Source organism: Phalangium opilio, unplaced genomic scaffold, assembly GCF_054372755.1.
Source record: "Phalangium opilio isolate 3A_F unplaced genomic scaffold, DU_Popi_V2 ptg000042l_1, whole genome shotgun sequence".
NCBI classification, from domain to species: Eukaryota; Metazoa; Arthropoda; class Arachnida; order Opiliones; family Phalangiidae; genus Phalangium; species Phalangium opilio.
This window is the reverse complement of record NW_028324166.1, coordinates 7,671,731-7,690,619: the sequence shown is the minus strand read 5'-3', so window position 1 is coordinate 7,690,619 and position 18,889 is coordinate 7,671,731. Positions and strand designations below refer to the sequence as shown.

General features: G+C 37.6%; 2 long non-coding RNA genes across 3 annotated transcripts; one reads left to right on the top strand and one right to left on the bottom strand.

Moving 5' to 3' along the window:
• The first annotated feature begins 3,132 nt into the window (after positions 1 to 3,132).
• On the top strand, positions 3,133 to 7,643 carry LOC149678830 (uncharacterized). 2 transcript variants are annotated; one of them, XR_016366159.1, is made up of 6 exons: positions 3,133 to 3,975; positions 4,053 to 4,185; positions 4,246 to 4,317; positions 6,894 to 7,008; positions 7,069 to 7,164; positions 7,248 to 7,643. It is a non-coding gene; the product is annotated as an uncharacterized LOC149678830 (long non-coding RNA). The 2 variants fall into 2 exon arrangements; XR_016366158.1 differs by having other exon boundaries at positions 7,069 to 7,643.
• On the bottom strand, positions 7,605 to 10,336 carry LOC149678829 (uncharacterized). The gene is made up of 7 exons (XR_016366160.1): positions 10,204 to 10,336; positions 9,987 to 10,126; positions 9,855 to 9,926; positions 9,613 to 9,727; positions 9,321 to 9,552; positions 9,115 to 9,251; positions 7,605 to 8,203 (listed from the first exon to the last, which is right to left on the bottom strand). It is a non-coding gene; the product is annotated as an uncharacterized LOC149678829 (long non-coding RNA).
• Positions 10,337 to 18,889: the final 8,553 nt, after the last annotated feature.

The window sequence follows — 18,889 nt, the reverse complement described above, 5'->3', positions numbered from 1 at the left end:
ATGTAGGTATTATTGAAGGGAAAATTAAAAAGCTAAACAGTAATTTTGTTTTAATAGTTGACGTGATAAGCCTAACGCTACTGTGATCTCCATTGATTGACCCGCTAGTTTTATCAGATTGAGCCTTTTACTGTATAAGCAAGTCTTTCGATAAATTCAAACAAAAAAGAAATAATTAATCGACCAAATAAAACAATTACGATCACCCTATTGTCGATCATTAAGTTCTGCAGGAGAGAGTACGGTTGAGTAGAGATGTTGATGCGGCATCGATTGTCTCCCAGAATGCCTCACGCTTTGGTAGGGACGTGACAAGTGCCGCCCCGTAGCGTCATTTTTGGAAACTGTTTTCCCTAGTTTTTGTGTGTATTTTTTTATGACACAGCGGGGTGGGATACTGACTCGTATGATCCAATCAAACCGTGGATGATGCTGGTAGTAGTTGATTTGAGTTTGGTATTTAGATCAGAATTTTATTCTTACCAAGTTAACATCGCTATTTAAAGGTTTGTTCAAAATGTCCACTCTTTTTCTATTACACTTTGAAATGAAATACTTTCACTTTACAAGCTTAGGAACACTTCTACTTTTAAACGTACACTTCTGCTAGATAAAGGCTCGTTAACGCTCTTAGATTAGAGGCTATTGAAATTATCTAAACAAAGATGGGCAGGCTGATATGTCTTACTCGACATGTGTACCAATTTCCTTTTTTTAATTAGGGGCCAATGTTTGGGGACCCATACCTCCGAAACTAAATGTTTCAGGCTCCATGTTCTTGACTTTTCACACAGTCTGAGCCAAAAAACACACCATTTATTTTATGAAATACTTATCAGAAACACTAGTAATATAACTTCAAGAATTGGATATTCTCAAATCTCAACGTATGTTTTTGGATACATTTTAGAATAATGAGCAAAAATTAGAAATACTTGTTAAAACAATTTTTTAAGGCTTGAATTAATTAATTAATTATACATTTTAGTTGAATACATAATTTTAAACAAGAATGAAAAGGAAAGACTGGGAATTCAATGGCAACCTGAAATATTTGATATACAGTTTGTAGCATTTTTTATATTCGGTCAATTTGATCGGTTTTCATCGATATTTGGGTGATCGAACGCAGTCCGAATCGATCGAATTTTTCATTTATCGAACGGGTGCTGATCCAACAAATGTTTTTAACTTTTTTTTAAACGGGAAGAAATTGTACACACGTATTTGAATTTTAAATATCCCAAGGTATACTTTGCTTCTTCGCAAAATTAATAATTGGACATTGTCCATCTTTATCATGTTTACCATGGTGACGTCACTATTACTAACCTTAATTTGACACTATGGATAGTACATAGTATAATTTGCTAGGCCCATTTTTATCGCTGTCTAGATAGGGTACATGTACCCATAAAGGAAACGTTCAGGTAATATAACATTATGCTTTAAAAGAAGGGCATTTTTCTGAATATAAAAGGAAAAATATTAAACAGAAAAAATAAGTGATATCTTATTACGAAATAATTAGGAGTTAATTAAGGTTAAAATCGAGGACAACTGCTTCGCCATTGGATTAGTGGTTTCTGCTAAATCGAACCTCTTACCCCTACCTTATCTTTACCTCTCTCAGCCTGTGATAGCCCACCAATCACATAGCGGTTCGGGCTAGCAGACGCAACTAAACTAATGAAGGATGGTACAGTAGTTCTCGATTTTAAGACTAATTAAAAGGTAATTATTATGAAATAAGAGATAAATTATTTTTAATATTTTTACTTCTCCGAGTGACGTATGTCACGGAGAGGTTCTAATTTCGACGTGTCTGTGTGTGTGTCTGTCTGTTGTTATTGACTTACACCCCAGTGGACCGCGTTCGCAGTTTGAAAATCGGAGCAAACGTGTTCTCAATTTCCGGAAATTTCGAAAATTGTATTACACTTACAGGCTATTACTCCATTGCCTGTCTAACACCACCAGCCTCTGGTCTTTGCCCATTCCACATGGACACCAGTCTGTACACACTGGCTTCTAATCACCACCCTATTATGGTCTTTGTCCATCCCACTTGGACACCAGTCTGTACTTACTGGCTTCTAACACCACCATCTTCTGGTCTTTTTTTTTTGTCCATCCCACATGGACACCAATCTGTACACCTGGCTTCTAATCACCACCCTCTTATGGTCTTTGTCCATCACACATGGACACCAGTCTGTACATACTGGCTTCTAATCACCACCATCATCTGCTATTTGTCCACCCCACATGGACACCAGTCTGTACTTACTGGCTTCTAACACCACCATCTTCTGGTCTTTGTTTTCGTCCATCCCACATGGACACCAGTCTGTACACCTGGCTTCTACTCCATCATCATCCTTAAGGGTAAGACATACGCGGCGATCGGCCAGGGTTACGAGAAACGTCTGACCTCCCAATGGTGGGGCTTCCACCAAAGGTTCACGCAATTGCGCTGTTCTTATCCACAGCCGCGATTCGAAACCCTTATATACTACCTATTTGAGTAAGGTGAATCAACCGGCGTATGCTTCATTTCAAACGCCAATATTTGTCAAGTCTCTCAAGAGTGTTTAATTGTTCTTTATCAAATCGATGTAACGCTCAATAAGGCGAACAACTATCGAAAAAAATATTTAATATTAATTATATTTATTTTAATATTTAAGATAATCTTGTTTCTCAACTCAAAATTAAAACGGAAAGAGTTAAAAAGCAGTCTATGTTTTAGTCTGTGTGTGTCCGTCCGTTGTTACAGTAGTGCACCGCGTTAGCAGTTCGCCTTGTCTTGATGTGGAAATAAATCCTAAAAAACCTTAATATTTGGTTTTCTCATAATGTAAAATTAATATATGGAAATATTTTTCGTAATTATGATGCATTTAGTACTTTTGTAGCTTTAAAGCTCTGTTTCATTTTGATATTCCAAAGATTATTTTTAATATTATTTTTTGAAATGGCTGTTTATATATTACTTAAGCTATACTACATCTGTATATAGAATAATCCTCGGTTTAGTGATTTCATGAAGAAAGCTAAGATCTAGACTCCGGCGGGTATATCTAGTATTACCCGCAATAGGATTAGTGAAATATTGAGTAAATAATTGAGGCCTGAGGTGAAATAAACTTTGGGTTTTGATTTTCGTGTCTGAAATGAAGAGACATCAACGGTTCAGAGTGAGCCGAAAGTTAAATACACTCTAAAATAATCAGGTTAAGATTTTATAATAGAAGAAAAGATCATGGTGGCAATTAGATTAGTAGGGCTAAGCTACAGAATTTTTATTTTCTTTATGATGCGCATTGACTATCAGTGCGTCTAGCTACAATTTAGCTTTGGTATTATTTAACGTTAACACTCGTGTTGGCAAACTAAGAATATTGTTGAGGTGAGACGAGACGATAGTGTTTACACTGCTAACCAGTTGTGACTGTAGCTATCAGAATGTAGGGTAAACAGCTGAAGCGTAGACTTCATTTCCTGTTCTTTTCCCCATTGACTGATTTCCATGTGTCCAAGATTTATCCTTATTGCATGTAAAATTTCGTCTGCTTTACGGTAATTTCGCTATGCTTGGAATACTGCTTCAATATTTCGTAATTTTTTACTTCAAAAAAGAGAAATGATTCCATGGGGCCGTATTCTGCAGAAAAAGTATGCTCCTCCCCCGGACTTAAGCTCGCTGATTGGTCGGTCAGGATCGAACTTAGGGCTTTTCATTGGCGGTGGCGGTTTTGGGGCAAAACTCACTTAGGACTTGTGATAGGTTGAAATTTTCGAGCAGACGACATTGACACGTGTCAAAATATACACCAAATTCAAAGTAGTAATTTTAGAACTCGGCAAACCGTTCAGCATCATGAATCGGTTAATTGACCGGTTTTTTTGCTTTCTTTTTCCACCGGAACTTAGCAGACTACACTTCGTCGTTGCTAATGGCGGTAATGGCAGGTAATGGACTATATTGTTCTTGGTGTTGTTGACTTTTGAAAGAAAGACAACTAATTTATTGTTGTAAATACTGTTAGTTTACAAAATATAAGGGTTTGCGTTGTTATAATTTAAAAAATATGCCTTTGTTTTGTGGGAAAATGAAGTCGAACTCTGCCCGAAGTCGAAAAGGATTTACACCGAGGCTTATGACGAAGAAAGTGCTCTGTAGTAAGTAGTAAAGAAAAATTTTATTGTTTCTGTTATTGACTTATTGTTTGGTTCTGTAAGATAAGTTGCAAGCAACAGAGGCACGCTAGTAAATGATTGGAACATGAAATGAGGCACCATCCCATAGAGAAGGTATTTCGTCATTCATTGGCCATGACCAAGATAATTGTGTTTTGATACAAATATGATTGCCTAATCCTTATGGGTCATGAAAGCCTGATTCAATGTGCTTATAATATACAGGGTGTTTTTGAAAGGTCCATCACAAATTAAGGAGCGTGTTTATTGGACCAAACTGAGTGAAACGTATCAAAGAACATGGGGTCTACAACATTTAGTTTCGGAGATATGGCCCCTCAAACATTTGCCCCAAAAACGAGAAAATATCCCAAAATGTGGAGTAAGGGTTATTACCATTACCCAACTTGTTTCGAAGTCATAGACAATTTCAATAGCCTTGAATTTGAGAAACACTACTGTAACTTTAGATAGCAGAAGGGTATAAATGGGTAGAAGTACGCGTACGGCGGTAATGTAAAGCTAATACCAAGTGTCATAGTGTTTTAAGATTTCTCAGCACCCAGTAAAATGGTTGCGATTGAAGGTTGTGTTTGTTCATTACGTTAGTGTTTGATGTGTCACAGAGAAAACGCCATGATACGATCCCAATGTAAATGTATTCTTTATTAGTTCTTCATTCTTAATCTGTAACAAATAACTACTACGAGAATTGTTCAAAGTGTTCACCACCCGCGTTAAGGCAAACTTGAACACGCCTTACAAACGATTCCCTAGCACCTTGCAAAATGCCTGGAGTATCGCGAATAGTTTGACAGGCATTAACGATTCGTCGACGAAGCTCGTCCACATCAGGTACTTCACTCTGATAAACTATGTCCTTCAAGTGGCCCCAAAGGAAGAAATGGCTCGGGTTAAGGTCGGGTGATCGAGCAGGTCATTCCACGGGTCCACCTCGACCTATCCACCGAAAAGGGAACGTCGCGTTAAGGTGAGCTCGGACAGCGAGACTGAAATGTGGTGGTGCACCGTCATGCATGAACCACATTCTGCGCACCAAACCTAAGGGCACGTCGTCAAGTAATTCCGGTAAAACGTCTTGTAAGAATTGTAGGTACGCCTCACCGTTTAACCTGGGCTGTAGAAAATACGGTCCAATTAAATTTTCACCTACAATACCGCACCACACGTTTAAACTAAATTGTACTTGGTGAGATTTAACGAACGTTGCGTGAGGGTTTCTTGGGGACCATTGATGCTTATTATGCAGGTTAATAATACCATCTCGCGAAAAGATAGCTTCGTCTGTGACTAACAGACTACGCAGGAAAACAATGGCGTTTATCTGAGGCTGAAACCACTGGCAAAACGCCATGCGTCGTGGGTAGACCGCGGGATTCAAACCTTGAACCTTTTGAAAATGGTAAGGATGAAACTGGTGACTTTTGAGGATTTTCCACACGAGCACGTGACCAAAGCCTAATCGCTTACCCACCTGGCGGGTACTTGCTGCTGGTTCGTCCTCGAAAATAGTAAGGACTTCGTCTTCTACGGCCTCTGGGACTTCTTGCTCTCTAGGTTGAGGTCCAGCCGGTTGGATTCATCCGTCCTGTCGTAAACGTCTGTCCACAGCCTCGAACGTCAGTCGGTTTGGTAAGCGTCTTTGCGGAAATCTTTCCTGATAAAAACGTACAGCTGCAGCAGCATTCCCCTCGGCTCGTCCATACATTAGGTTCATATCCGCATATTCGGCCCAGGTTAAACGGTGAGGCGTACCTACAATTCTTACAAGACGTTTTACCGGAATTACTTGACGACGTGCCCTTAGGTTTAGTACGCAGAATGTGGTTCATGCATGACGGTGCACCACCACATTTCAGTCTCGCTGTCAGGGCTCACCTTAACGCGACGTTCCCTTTTCGGTGGATAGGTCGAGGTGGACCCGTGGAATGACCTGCTCGATCACCCGACCTTAACCCGTGCGAATTCTTCCTTTGGGGCCACTTGAAGGACATAGTTTATCAGAGTGAAGTACCTGATGTGGAAGAGCTTCGTCGACGAATCGTTAATGCCTGTCAAACTATTGGCGATACTCCAGGCATTTTGCAACGTGTTAGGGAATCGTTTGTAAGGCGTGTTCAAGTTTGCCTTAACGCGGGTGGTGAACACTTTGAACAATTCTTGTAGTAGTTATTTGTTACAGATTAAGAATTAAGAACCAATAAAAAGTACATTTACATTGGGATCGTATCATGGCGTTTTCTCTGTGACACATCAAACACTAACGTAATGAACAAAACACAACCTTCAATCGCAACCATTTTACTGGGTGCTGAGAAATCTTAAAACACTATGACACTTGGTATTAGCTTTACATTACCGCCGTACGCGTACTTCTACCCATTTATACCCTTCTGCTATCTAAAGTTACAGTAGTGTTTCTCAAATTCAAGGCTATTGAAATTGTCTATGACTTCGAAACAAGTTGGGTAATGGTAATAACCCTTACTCCACATTTTGGGATATTTTCTCGTTTTTGGGGCAAATGGTTGGGGGGCCATATCTCCGAAACTAAATGTTGTAGACCCCATGTTCTTTGATACGTTTCACTCAGTTTGGTCCAATAAACACGCTCCTTAATTTGTGATGGACTTTTCAAAAACACCCTGTATATTCCATGACTGTCACAGCCATCTTCCCTGGCACTTGGCACCATGAACTGTACCTATTTTATAATCAAAGCACCAACAGCGAAAGAAATACTTCTACCTTTTATTAAGCAACTATTGCATTAATGTTCAACTGGTAAATAATGTTGCACACATGTCTAACAAATAGAAATATTCATATGCTTTTTTATTATAGATTTGTGGTAATGACGTGTTTGACATGAACCCGAATGGGAACTATTTTTGACCTCTATAGTAGGAATTTCTCTTCATTTTCTTCTGTTACTAACAGGTTTATCTTAGCAAATTAAAGATAGCAATACAGGGACAATGTACTTTAATAACTTCATTCACTGTCAAAACACCACACATCAGAGGAAGGATAACTGGATTAAACATCGGGGAACACAGATAGGTTAAATGATGTCAATGAAGAAGATTGTTGGTTGGAAGAGATCAAGAAGATATTGAGCATCTTGAAAGGCGATATATGAAAGAAGACTGCTTCGACAATGGAGAGCGGTAAAACTGGAGGCCGAAAAAGTTTCGTCCATGAACTCCTAAAATGTACCTTCATTCCCAGTTTTGAACTTGACATTTGTCAGTATGCCGTAAATTGTTAGCTATCTTATACTCGAATTCGGATATTCTCCAGCAATGTATGTAAATGTCCAACTTTTATGGAACTGTTGGAGAAATAATAATGAAACACAAGAATATGTTGACCCTCTATTTCCTACCCATTAAAATGTTACAGTTTTATTGTCTTAATTCATTTTTGCGTGGCATCTTCCCTTAAATACATAGGGGTGCTCGAAACATTAAAGACGGATCACTGAGATAAAAATATAACCGTAGAATCACCAATAGGCTTACTAGTTCCTATAGTGGCACATTTTTTAATTGACTCTTCGTTAAATGATGCGGACGACATAACAAATTTTACTACATTTAATTGTGATTTAACAATAAAGAGGTAGTTGCGAATAAATCAATAATTAAAGTTTAAATTGAAACTCGTACGTTTTTAGAATATGCAAAATGAAGGTAATTTTAAATATTTTGCCGCTTCAGTAATGCTTCGTGACTTGTTGAAATGTGCAATTGGAAATACAAATATGGGGAATCTTCTTTTAAAACTGCAAGAAAGATGATCAATAAAAGCCTTTTTTCCATATATAGGATTTTAGGTTCGATACATGATTTCCATTGGTTCTATATTAATACAATCTTATAATGATAATTCATAAACAACAATGCTCAAGAACATATGCACATGAATGCCAGTCCTCCTTCATCCAAATACCATTCCAACAGACTCATACATTTGCCTACATCAGATAATAATACCATAGATGTGCATTTAGTGGCCGTCTTATAGATATTGACAATAAGAAACCAGGAGCAGATGACAAAGGAGTCTCGGACGCTAGCTTCCACAATATAGAGGGCAATGGGACCCGCGTACGTCACAGCTGTAGCAGTATCGTTTGCCATAGAGGCGCTATCAGACATTATAGCAGACGATGCTTTTGGTGGATTATATCTGGCGCCAAAGTCTGCTGGGAATTTTTTTTGTAATAACGGACTAACGGTGGCTACTGAGGTTCGTCTTACCCGATCGCGACATTAATATACACAATATAATTACTTTATTCAAACAGCTGTAATCGTTGGTATTAAGATAAAAGATAAGACTACATTTTGCGACCTTAAAGGTAGGAATTAATTGACTGCTACAAGAGGTTGGAAACGAAATCACTGTCTCTTACTTTTTGGGTTTTAGAAGATCGTGAGTGATTTCTTTTCCCAACCTCTTGTAGCTATCATTTAATTCAAGAAGAAATTTAGAAAAATTTGGCACTGAAACACATTTTAGTTTTTTAATAGTGTACATACGTCACTCGCTGGGCTTTTCATTATCAATTATAGTCTAAAAAAAGATTAAAAAGTCGTTGAAATCCATTTTTTAACTCTAATACTCGTTAAGCTTAGGCTAATTATAAGCAGACGATACGTATTTTTAAAGAGAGGCTCCAGAGGCGATTTCCCAGATCTCCTTTCGAGACTTTGCAGCCACGCTATTGGTTGGAAAATAAGGCTCAAATTTCCTACGAGAGGTGGCACTGGCGTAATGATTTTGGTTAATATCCGTGACGTTCGCGGATCCCATTGCCCTCTACATTATGGAAGCTAGCGTCCGAGACTCCTTTGTCATCTGCTCCTGAAGAAACTAATTTACATCGAGAATCCTATGTGATAAAGTTAAAATAAACTCAAGTTTTATTTAAATAATGTTGCTAAACTGTTTTTAGTAACAGCTCATCATTCCATCTCGACATTGGTTCCTCTCCGTTACTTATTTTCCTATAATTGATTCTTTATTACCATAATAATAATTAGTTAAGTTTGATTTGTTTATCTTATAGAAACCTTTAAAGAGCTCACCTCATATTTGTATAGGCGCAAATCACACACTCGTTGGTAGATTATACTTGCAACAACTATGCCAGCCTTTTCTTTAAAGGGATACCTTAGAGTAAAGCATGCTCAACGAATAAACGTGTTAATACTTAATATGCAAGTTGATTACAACACTTCAATGTTGGCTGATATCCTTAGAGGAAGTGCCCAACCTGCCATTGCCAGTGTCAATGATAGAAATGTCATTACCACAAATCTATAATAAAAAAGCATATGAATATTTCTATTTGTTAGACATGTGTGCAACATTATCTACCAGTTGAACATTAATGCAATAGTTGCTTAATAAAAGGTAGAAGTATTTCTTTCGCTGTTGGTGCTTTGATTATAAAATAGGTGCAGTTCATGGTGCCAAGTGCCAGGGAAGATGGCTGTGACAGTCATGGAATATATATTATAAGCACATTGAATCAGGCTTTCATGACCCATAAGGATTAGGCAATCATATTTGTATCAAAACACAATTATCTTGGTCATGGCCAATGAATGACGAAATACCTTCTCTATGGGATGGTGCCTCATTTCATGTTCCAATCATTTACTAGCGTGCCTCTGTTGCTTGCAACTTATCTTACAGAACCAAACAATAAGTCAATAACAGAAACAATAAAATTTTTCTTTACTACTTACTACAGTCTACAGAGCACTTTCTTCGTCATAAGCCTCGGTGTAAATCCTTTTCGACTTCGGGCAGAGTTCGACTTCATTTTCCCACAAATCAAAGGCATATTTTTTAAATGATAACAACGCAAACCCTTATATTTTGTAAACTAACAGTATTTACAACAATAAATTAGTTGTCTTTCTTTCAAAAGTCAACAACACCAAGAACAATATAGTCCATTACCTGCCATTACCGCCATTAGCAACGACGAAGTGTAGTCTGCTAAGTTCCGGTGGAAAAAGAAAGCAAAAAAACCGGTCAATTAACCGATTCATGATGCTGAACGGTTTGCCGAGTTCTAAAATTACTACTTTGAATTTGGTGTATATTTTGACACGCGTCAATGTCGTCTGCTCGAAAATTTCAACCTATCACAAGTCCTAAGTGAGTTTTGCCCCAAAACCGCCACCGCCAATGAAAAGCCCTAAGTTCGATCCTGACCGACCAATCAGCGAGCTTAAGTCCGGGGGAGGAGCATACTTTTTCTGCAGAATACGGCCCATATCTAGGTAAATAACTTTGTAGTAGTAGACCTCTTGACTCGGAGAGGTAATATTTTGGTTTTCCCATTTTGTTCATTTTATATTTATTAAAAGAAAGTTCTTTTAAGGTACGTTTCCATTAAAGGGAGGGTGAAGAGAAATTTCTAGTGATTTTTATTTTATCGATTCTTCTTTTAATTATAAGACCATTCTGCGTAGTGAAACATTCAGGAAATACCTCCAAATGATTTTAAAATTCAAATTAACTTCAGATTTTAAGGATAATTTGAAATAAGCCCCTCCGACCAATCGCGTAACGCCCTGCCTTTTTATTAACATAATTCTCGTTGCGAATGAAATTTATCGCGAGATTTGATAAAATTTGCGCGCGATGTGACTATCGTTTCGCGAAACATGGAGCGTGCCACGAGAATTTTGTTAACATAACGGCTGGGCGTTATGCGATTGGTCGGAGGGGCTTATTTCATATTATCCTTAAAATCTGAACCTATTTTGAATTTTAATATCATTCGGAGGTATTTCCTGGGTGTTTCACTATGCAGACTGGTCTTATAATTGGAAGAAAAATCGATTAAAAATCACTTGATTTTCCTCTTCACCCTCCCTTTAATAAAATAATTATTATACTTCATACTGACTTTAACGTATAAAGTTTACTTATTACGTAACTTACTTTTGTTTGACGCTCAGATAAGAAACTAAAATTAAATATTTTTAGCGCATGTACTTTCTGGGGGAAACAATGCAACTCAACGTGACTGATATGATCAGATAAATTGATCGGCATATTTCCCAGAAATTGATATGCTTGAAGGATTTCTATTTGCTTATTTAGTTCGGTCTACATTTTTAGTTTGAAAAAAAACTTCTTGGCCTCGGTTACATTTAAATTTACCATAGCTAATAATTGAGGTATGTAAAAATATACATTACTGTCCCTTTTTGCTTTTAATCGACCACTAATTTTAATCAATAAAGGTTGGTAATTGCGTGGAGGTATATTATTATTCATGCAACCTAGTCTACCTAGAATCGTTAAGCATATCTACTAAAGATGGCTCAAGCGAAAGATAGACGACTGTATGACGCCGTTTGTAATGAAAACCTCAATGAAGTTTTAAAGTTGATTATAACGAAGGAGTGAATTTAGAAGACACATTTGACGATTATGAAAGAACGCCTTTAATCCAAGCTTGCTATATTAATGTTACGAATATTGCTCTAGCTCTAATTGGAAAAGGCGCTAATGTAAATGCACGTGATAATGATTACAATACTGGATTAATATTCGCATCTGTATGGGGAAATACCTCAGTGGCCACTTCGTTAATACGTAACGGAGCTGACATAAACTCAGTCGACATATATGGAATCTCTGCTTTAATCGAAGCGTGCAGGAACCGGGCTGCAAAAACGGCGCTTATTCTTATAGAAAACGGTGCCAATGTAAACATAAGTAAAAACGAGATTGTGTCACCATTATTTCAAGCGTGCGAATGTAATCTCACAGATGTTGCCATATCTTTACTACATAATGGAGCTGACGTTAACGAACTTGACGCGGAGGGAAACACTGTTTTACACCTGGCCTGTAAATATAGGGATGCAAACTTGGCGCTTATTCTCATACAAAATGGTGCCAATGTGAGACTTCGTAATAAGGCCGGCCGCTCTCCGTTAAGTTTTGCTTGCGAGAATGATCTCAGTGACGTTATTGTGTCTTTAGTACATAATGGAGCGGAAGTTAACGAAACGTACGGTTTAAATAACGAAACGGCGTTACATTATGCTGCGGGCAAAAATCGTAGTGATATCATCAGCATGCTGTTACATAATGGCGCTGATATGAATGTTTTAAACAAAAATGGTAAGACACCATTACACTTAGCTTTCGAAAATCAATGTACCGACGTCGTTGAAGTAATGCGAAGATACGCCGAGAGATCCGCTAACACACCAAAAATAAACCCAGGTCAGAGTTCAGCTTCGAATAATTCTGATGATGTAGTCAAAACAAACAAAAATGTGGAAGTAGGATTAGAAAAGGTGAACCAAAAATTAGTTCTTTTTGATAAAACTTTGCAAACATTATTAACACGATTGGAACATTTGGAAACGAAAGCTAAATCGAACGATCAAGAAAATTTTAAAAATGTTTTGGAAATTGCCGGGATTGAATCGAAAGAAAACGAGGATTTAGATATCATTTTGTTAAGATTAGCTACAATTTTGGGTTTATCCCTGCAAGATAAAGACAACATCATTAGCGTACATCGACAAATTAAAACTTCTTCTGTCACTGACAGTGCCTGCGCTGCTACCAATTGCTCAAACGTAATTGAAGTAAAGTTTCGTACTTTGGAAACGACTCAGAATTGGTTGAAAGCTTTCAAAGGAAAAAGGTCTTTAGGAATCACGTCTTCGGCTTTGGATCCTTCCTTGAAATCGGAGAAGATTTTCGTCAATCAGAAGTTAACGCTTTACAACAAGAAACTTCTGCATCGCGCCAAAGAATTCGCTAAAGATAAGGGCTATAAGTTCGTTTGGGTTCAAGATGGCAAGATACTTTTGCGTAAAGACGAAAACAGTCGCGTTATTAGAATCAAACGTGACGCGGATTTACCGGCCTAACTATAGCATCAAGTACATTTCTTTATTTTTCTCATCCAAAGGTTCAATAAAAATTGTAAAGTAATGAAAATAATTCTATATAAAATTATTTGTATTGTTCATTTGAATTTATTTAAGGTGAATGAAAGTGACACAAAATAATCTAAATGTAGCCTTATATTGATAAAATGACATTAAAATCATTAGAATAGAAACTTTCATAAAATTAATAAAACCTTATAAAATTATTTCTTCTATGCGTATGAACATAATTTGTTTGAGAGATAATTGAAATCAGAGACAATAAACTTAAAGTCGCTTTAGATTGATAAATGGGCATTAAATTCACTATGAAATCTTACGAAAAAACATATAAAAAATTTAATTGTTAATAAAAAAAATAAAATCTACTAAAAATGTTTTTGTAATGTAGGTATTATTGAAGGGAAAATAAAGGATATGTCTTGTACACATGGAAATCAGTCTTTGGGGGAAAAAACAGGAATTGAAGAGTATAAAGTTTGGACAGATATTATCTTTATGTGTTTGTGAAGGCCCAATTGTCTACTCTTCAAGGTTACACACTCTTTGAACTGAATTGTCGTGTAAACACTATCCTCTCGTTTCACCTCAACGATATTCTTAGCAGCTATAACCCGATTACGACCAGATCTTTCACTGTTCTTGTGGCCTCAATGATGCTTACTTCTATTATAAAATCTAAACCCAATTATTCAAATGTGTTTATAGCTTTTCTGCTCAGTCTGAACCGTTAATGTATCTTCATTACAGATACGAAAGACAGAACCCATATATTATTTCAACTCAGCCCTTAATTGTAAACTTTTTGGTTACGGGAGTGATCGAAATTTTAATAGGTAGAATGCTACAAGCAAATATAAAACTAAACTTTAAAATGTCTTTGACCCGGACGTGATTCAAACACACAGCTTTCTTATCTGGAGCGACTCAATAGTTCCAATACTGATCACTTATTTCACAAATCATTATTCTAATGCCGTTACTTCATGGATTAAATTTATCGGATTGGAAATTAAAGTTTTCTTTAAGGTGCATTGAATTGTAGCAGCGTGTCCTTAAATATTTCTCCATGCTGGTGCAGGGCTAGAGACCACTAAAAAACTACATAATTCTATCGAGATGTTTTTTCACTCGGTCTATACCTTTCTTTTTGTGAAACCATATAAATAGGAGCAATCACAAACAAAGCTGTAGATAGTGACAGCTGTGTTTCAATCGCGGGAATTCTTTTTTTGTAATTTAATTTGGTCGAGCTTTTAGTGTATTAACAATGGCACGAGTAGCTCTAAAAGACGTCTCCAATGCGCGCCAAGAAGGTCAACGTCAACCGAAAGCCCTAACCACAGCTCCCCTGACTTTCAAACCTCAAGACGTGTCGTTGAGCGTAGGCCCATCTAGCTCGTCCGCACCAAATAAAAGGTAACAATAATTTTAACAAGCTATTTTGCTTAAGAATTTCCAAGATATCTGCGGACTCAAACCAAAAAAAAACTTAGTAAACCGGTTTATTACTCTATTCTGTGTCGATGCGTTGATTAATTTCTTTCCCCTATTATGAGAATGTTTGATATAAAATCTATACGCATTTCGGTTCGGTGCTGACTACCGTAAGTAGTCCATTTAACTCCAACACACCGATACCACAAGTTTAAGTAACCCCAAATTGTTCCTTGACTCGTCACTTCCTGAAACTTGACTAAGTCCATCCTGGCCGCACCAGTACTGAAGTACACAGCCTCTTTGCCATGAAAATTAATAAAAAATAAAGAGCTTGTGTACTTAAAGTAATTCGTTTAGGTTTAAGTATAACCAGAAGTAAGATGAGACTGGAAGTGCTAAGCTAACCAAATTCTTCATTTGGCGAAAGTGAATATTCTTGATAACACACCAACGGTTAACCCTCTGGTAGCGGTTTCTGAATTTTCCCTCCAAAACGTGAGACGCTCGTGGCGGTAGACGGCCGAACTAGATTCAAGCACCCGCGTCCGTTTTCCGCGGCTTTAGGCTGAGGGGAAGGGGTTAGGGAATTTTTTGTAGCCCCACAATTTTTTTCTCTCTAGTGTAGGCGCGATGGAAGCGGCATAAAATCCTCAAATTTGTTCACTAGTGCCAGGATCTACTACCAATGCTAGAGCTCTTTACTTCTAGTCTCATCTTACTTCTGGTATAACTTAGTATGTTTAATATTCTGTACCTCAGCCTTTCTTGTTGAAAAATAGAGAACCAATCCGATTTAATGTCGGTCGTGTCGGTTTAAACATACGTTATTTTTTATCTGGATTATTCTTATATACACGGATTTTAAGGACAGGCGTATTTTAGCGATTAGGAATCGAAAGTTCTATAAACCGTTTAAATATAATTTCTTTCTTTCATTTTTTAAGAGTTTCGAAGAACACGAGACGTATGAGGGAGAAGAGGCAGAGGAACTTGCGAAGAAAAGAGAACTTCACAGTCTACGTCTTTAAAGTATTGAAGGAAGTCCACCCAGAATTGTCCATTGCAAATTCTGGTATGGCGGTAATGGACGACCTAATGAACGATATGTTCACGAAAATAGCCAAGGAAGCAGCCGATTTGTCTCGCCTTAAAGTGTTAGTGACATAATTTTCGTCACCCACAAACTTAAAATGCTAAAAAAATCCTTAAAATCTAATTTATTATGATATGTTTACTTTTGTATTTGGTTTCGTAGAAATTTGTAAAATTGCAATAAAAGTTTACTGTTTGGAAAAGGCCTAGTTAAAATTTTGTTTCGCTTAATGACGTAGTAAGGAGAAACTTTCACTCTAGATGTCGCTCACGTGACGCCTTTAAGTGTCTCAGCGCCGCGTTAAGCCTATTTTATTCAGATTCGCGCGGCATTAGTAGACTCGGGAGTCTCGGGCGCGCGCGCTTGGCTTTTCCGCGAGATGCCGTGAGTGACGTAGCAAGGAGAAAACCCGCCAAAAATCTTCTCCGCAAATTTGCTTTTGCCCCCAAATTTCTAGTTTTCAAAGTGTTTTTTCTGTGTTTTCCTTCATATTTAAATATTAATCAAGCATATTTTTGGAATCAGAAGAGTTTAAACTCTCAAAAAAGTAAGGTTTTCTTTAGATTTGAGATAATTTTTAAATCACGTCGCTATTCCTTTAATAATACATCGACTTTGACCAGCCGAGACGTAATGACTGCTGTCAAATTGATTTTCCCTGGTGAACTGGCAAAATGTGCAGTGGAAATGGCAAGAAGGGCTTTGGCACGCTATAAGATGTCTTACAACTAATTGATAAACTGGCGTTTTTTAATTTCATTTTCAGATTCATTTAGAAAATAGTTTTAAACTTGGTTTCATTTTAAATTTGTTTGTATTTTTCTTTTGTTTTAATGTAATAAAGCCTTTTTTAATCAAAGTACATCCAGTACACAGTGAACTTGATAGTACTACTATAAGTAACGTTATAACATTAAGTACGGTAATTCCCGGCCCGTAATTTTTGATTTCTTTTGAATTTCAGTTTTCAATATTATAGATATTCGAATGCAAAATATTGTTAAATTGTTTGAATAACATTTTGAGCAATAAAAAACTCAATCAGTATATATTTTTAGTTTTTTACGCATATATTGTCCAGAATTTACCGCGAATGATGTTCCATTTCGCCAAAACTTTTGTGACATTACATTTGAAATTTTCACAAATATTAGTCTGGAGAGTGAAAGCTGTTGGCTCCTTTCCTGCCATTGAACAAAGTGCTAGCGAATACAATCAATATCTCGTATGAGTCTCTTTAAGTTGTTGGTAAAATGGCGCTAAGCTGAATGGGTTATTTGGTATGTGAAAAATAATTATTAAATAAAGTTAAACTATTTATTTTCGTATTTTTTTCCTGTAGTACCAAAATCGGATTTATGTACTATGAACGTCGGATCATAGCTTTAGCCTCTGGTACCATCCTCGCAGGCTCGCATACGCTATTGAGAAACTTCGTCTGCTTATATTTTGGATCCACCCACAAATTTTGTATATACCGACTTCTAGTGGTCAAAAATGCCATTCATATCTCTATATTCCTGGTTAAATATTTATTCCGAAATTGCGCCAGTGGTAAAAATGCCAGTGGACAAAAATGCGATATGCTATATAGCTCCCGATTTAGTGGAATTAGGTTTTAAAGTTAAGAATGTATTTAATTGATGTTTCTTTAAATAGTCGTTTCTTTAAGTATCTAGTTTTTCTTGCTTTGTACTAAGATTATTATTTTAGTACAACTATAACTTATTATTATTATTTACTTGCCTTATGCAGTATCTATATTCAAAGCCCAAAATACAGTGTGGAAGAGATCAGAGCAACACCTACCTTTGTGGAAAACCCCCAAAACCCCTGACGGACTACTTCACTGCAGTACATTTTCGAGCTCGTATACAGGGTGTGACATGTGTCATTGTATGCAAATGAGAACGTGCAACAAGTATCATAGTGAATATCGTTTAATGATACGCACTTTGAAACGTTAAAGACCAACGATTAAGCTTAGGAACTAAGGCATCACACTACAAATTAAAGGGCTGTTTGGTAAACCCATCAGCGTAAATATTCGACGTGCCTACCGTCGTGGTGTAGGCACTCTTCAAGACGATTGTCCATGCCTTGTATTACGTTTTCTAGCATTTGAGGAGTGATTCGTTCAATTGCGCTTCGAATTCTGGCCGTCAAGTCGTCTACATTTAAAGGTTCTGTTGCAAATCAAGTGGGGTTAGGTCAGGGGATCTTGCTGGCCACAGAATTGGTCCACCTCTACCGATCCAACGGTTTGGAAAGTGCTCAGTTAGCCATTGGCGAACATTGACCGCCCAATGTGGTGGCGCACCATCCTGCTGGAACCACAGGTCCCCGCATCACTGCTAATGGTAATGCGTCTATCGCATCACTAAACTCGTGGCTTTGGCCTACTTAGATAAGGAACCCATACGAGGTTACGAAGGTCAGAATTTTCCGCGGCACTGAGAATTCGGCACATTATTCAATCAAACGTACGCGTCGTTACTAGCAGCTTAGTTCGTATAAACGTTGTAAGTCCTGTGTCGTAGACGAATGGCAGCCTACTCCAACCGAGAAAAATTGGACATGACGTTTATTTTGGGTAAATGTCGCGGTAACGTTCAACAAGCGGCATTGCTTTATGCCGAACGCTTCCCAAACCGACGAAGGCCGGTTCGAAGAACCTTCACGAACATTAGAGACAACCTACGAGATATCGGGAGTTTCGTCGTGCAAGACCGTCAACGTAGAAGATACCGTATAATTGGTAATCATGATAGGGAAGTCGACATTCTAGCACGTTTTGAAGCCAATCCTCATACTAGTAGTAGAGCGGTCGGAGAAGAGGTTGGTCTAAGCCATTCAACCGTTCTTGCCATTTTACATCGGCATCACTACCGGCCCTATCATATCCACCTCCATTACACCTTAACGGACGATGACTACCTAAGACGTCAAGACTTCTGTCTTACCATGCGCGAGCTAATTGAAGCCGATCCATTGTTCTTAAGAAAGGTTCTTTTTTTCTGATGAGGCGACATTTCACAGGGATGGTACGGTAAACCGACATAACTTGCATTACTGGACCCAACGAAATCCATACTGGTTACGGCAACATTACCATCAAATTCGATGGAAGATAAATGTTTGGTGTGGCATTCTGGGGAACAGAATCATCGGACCTTTCTTC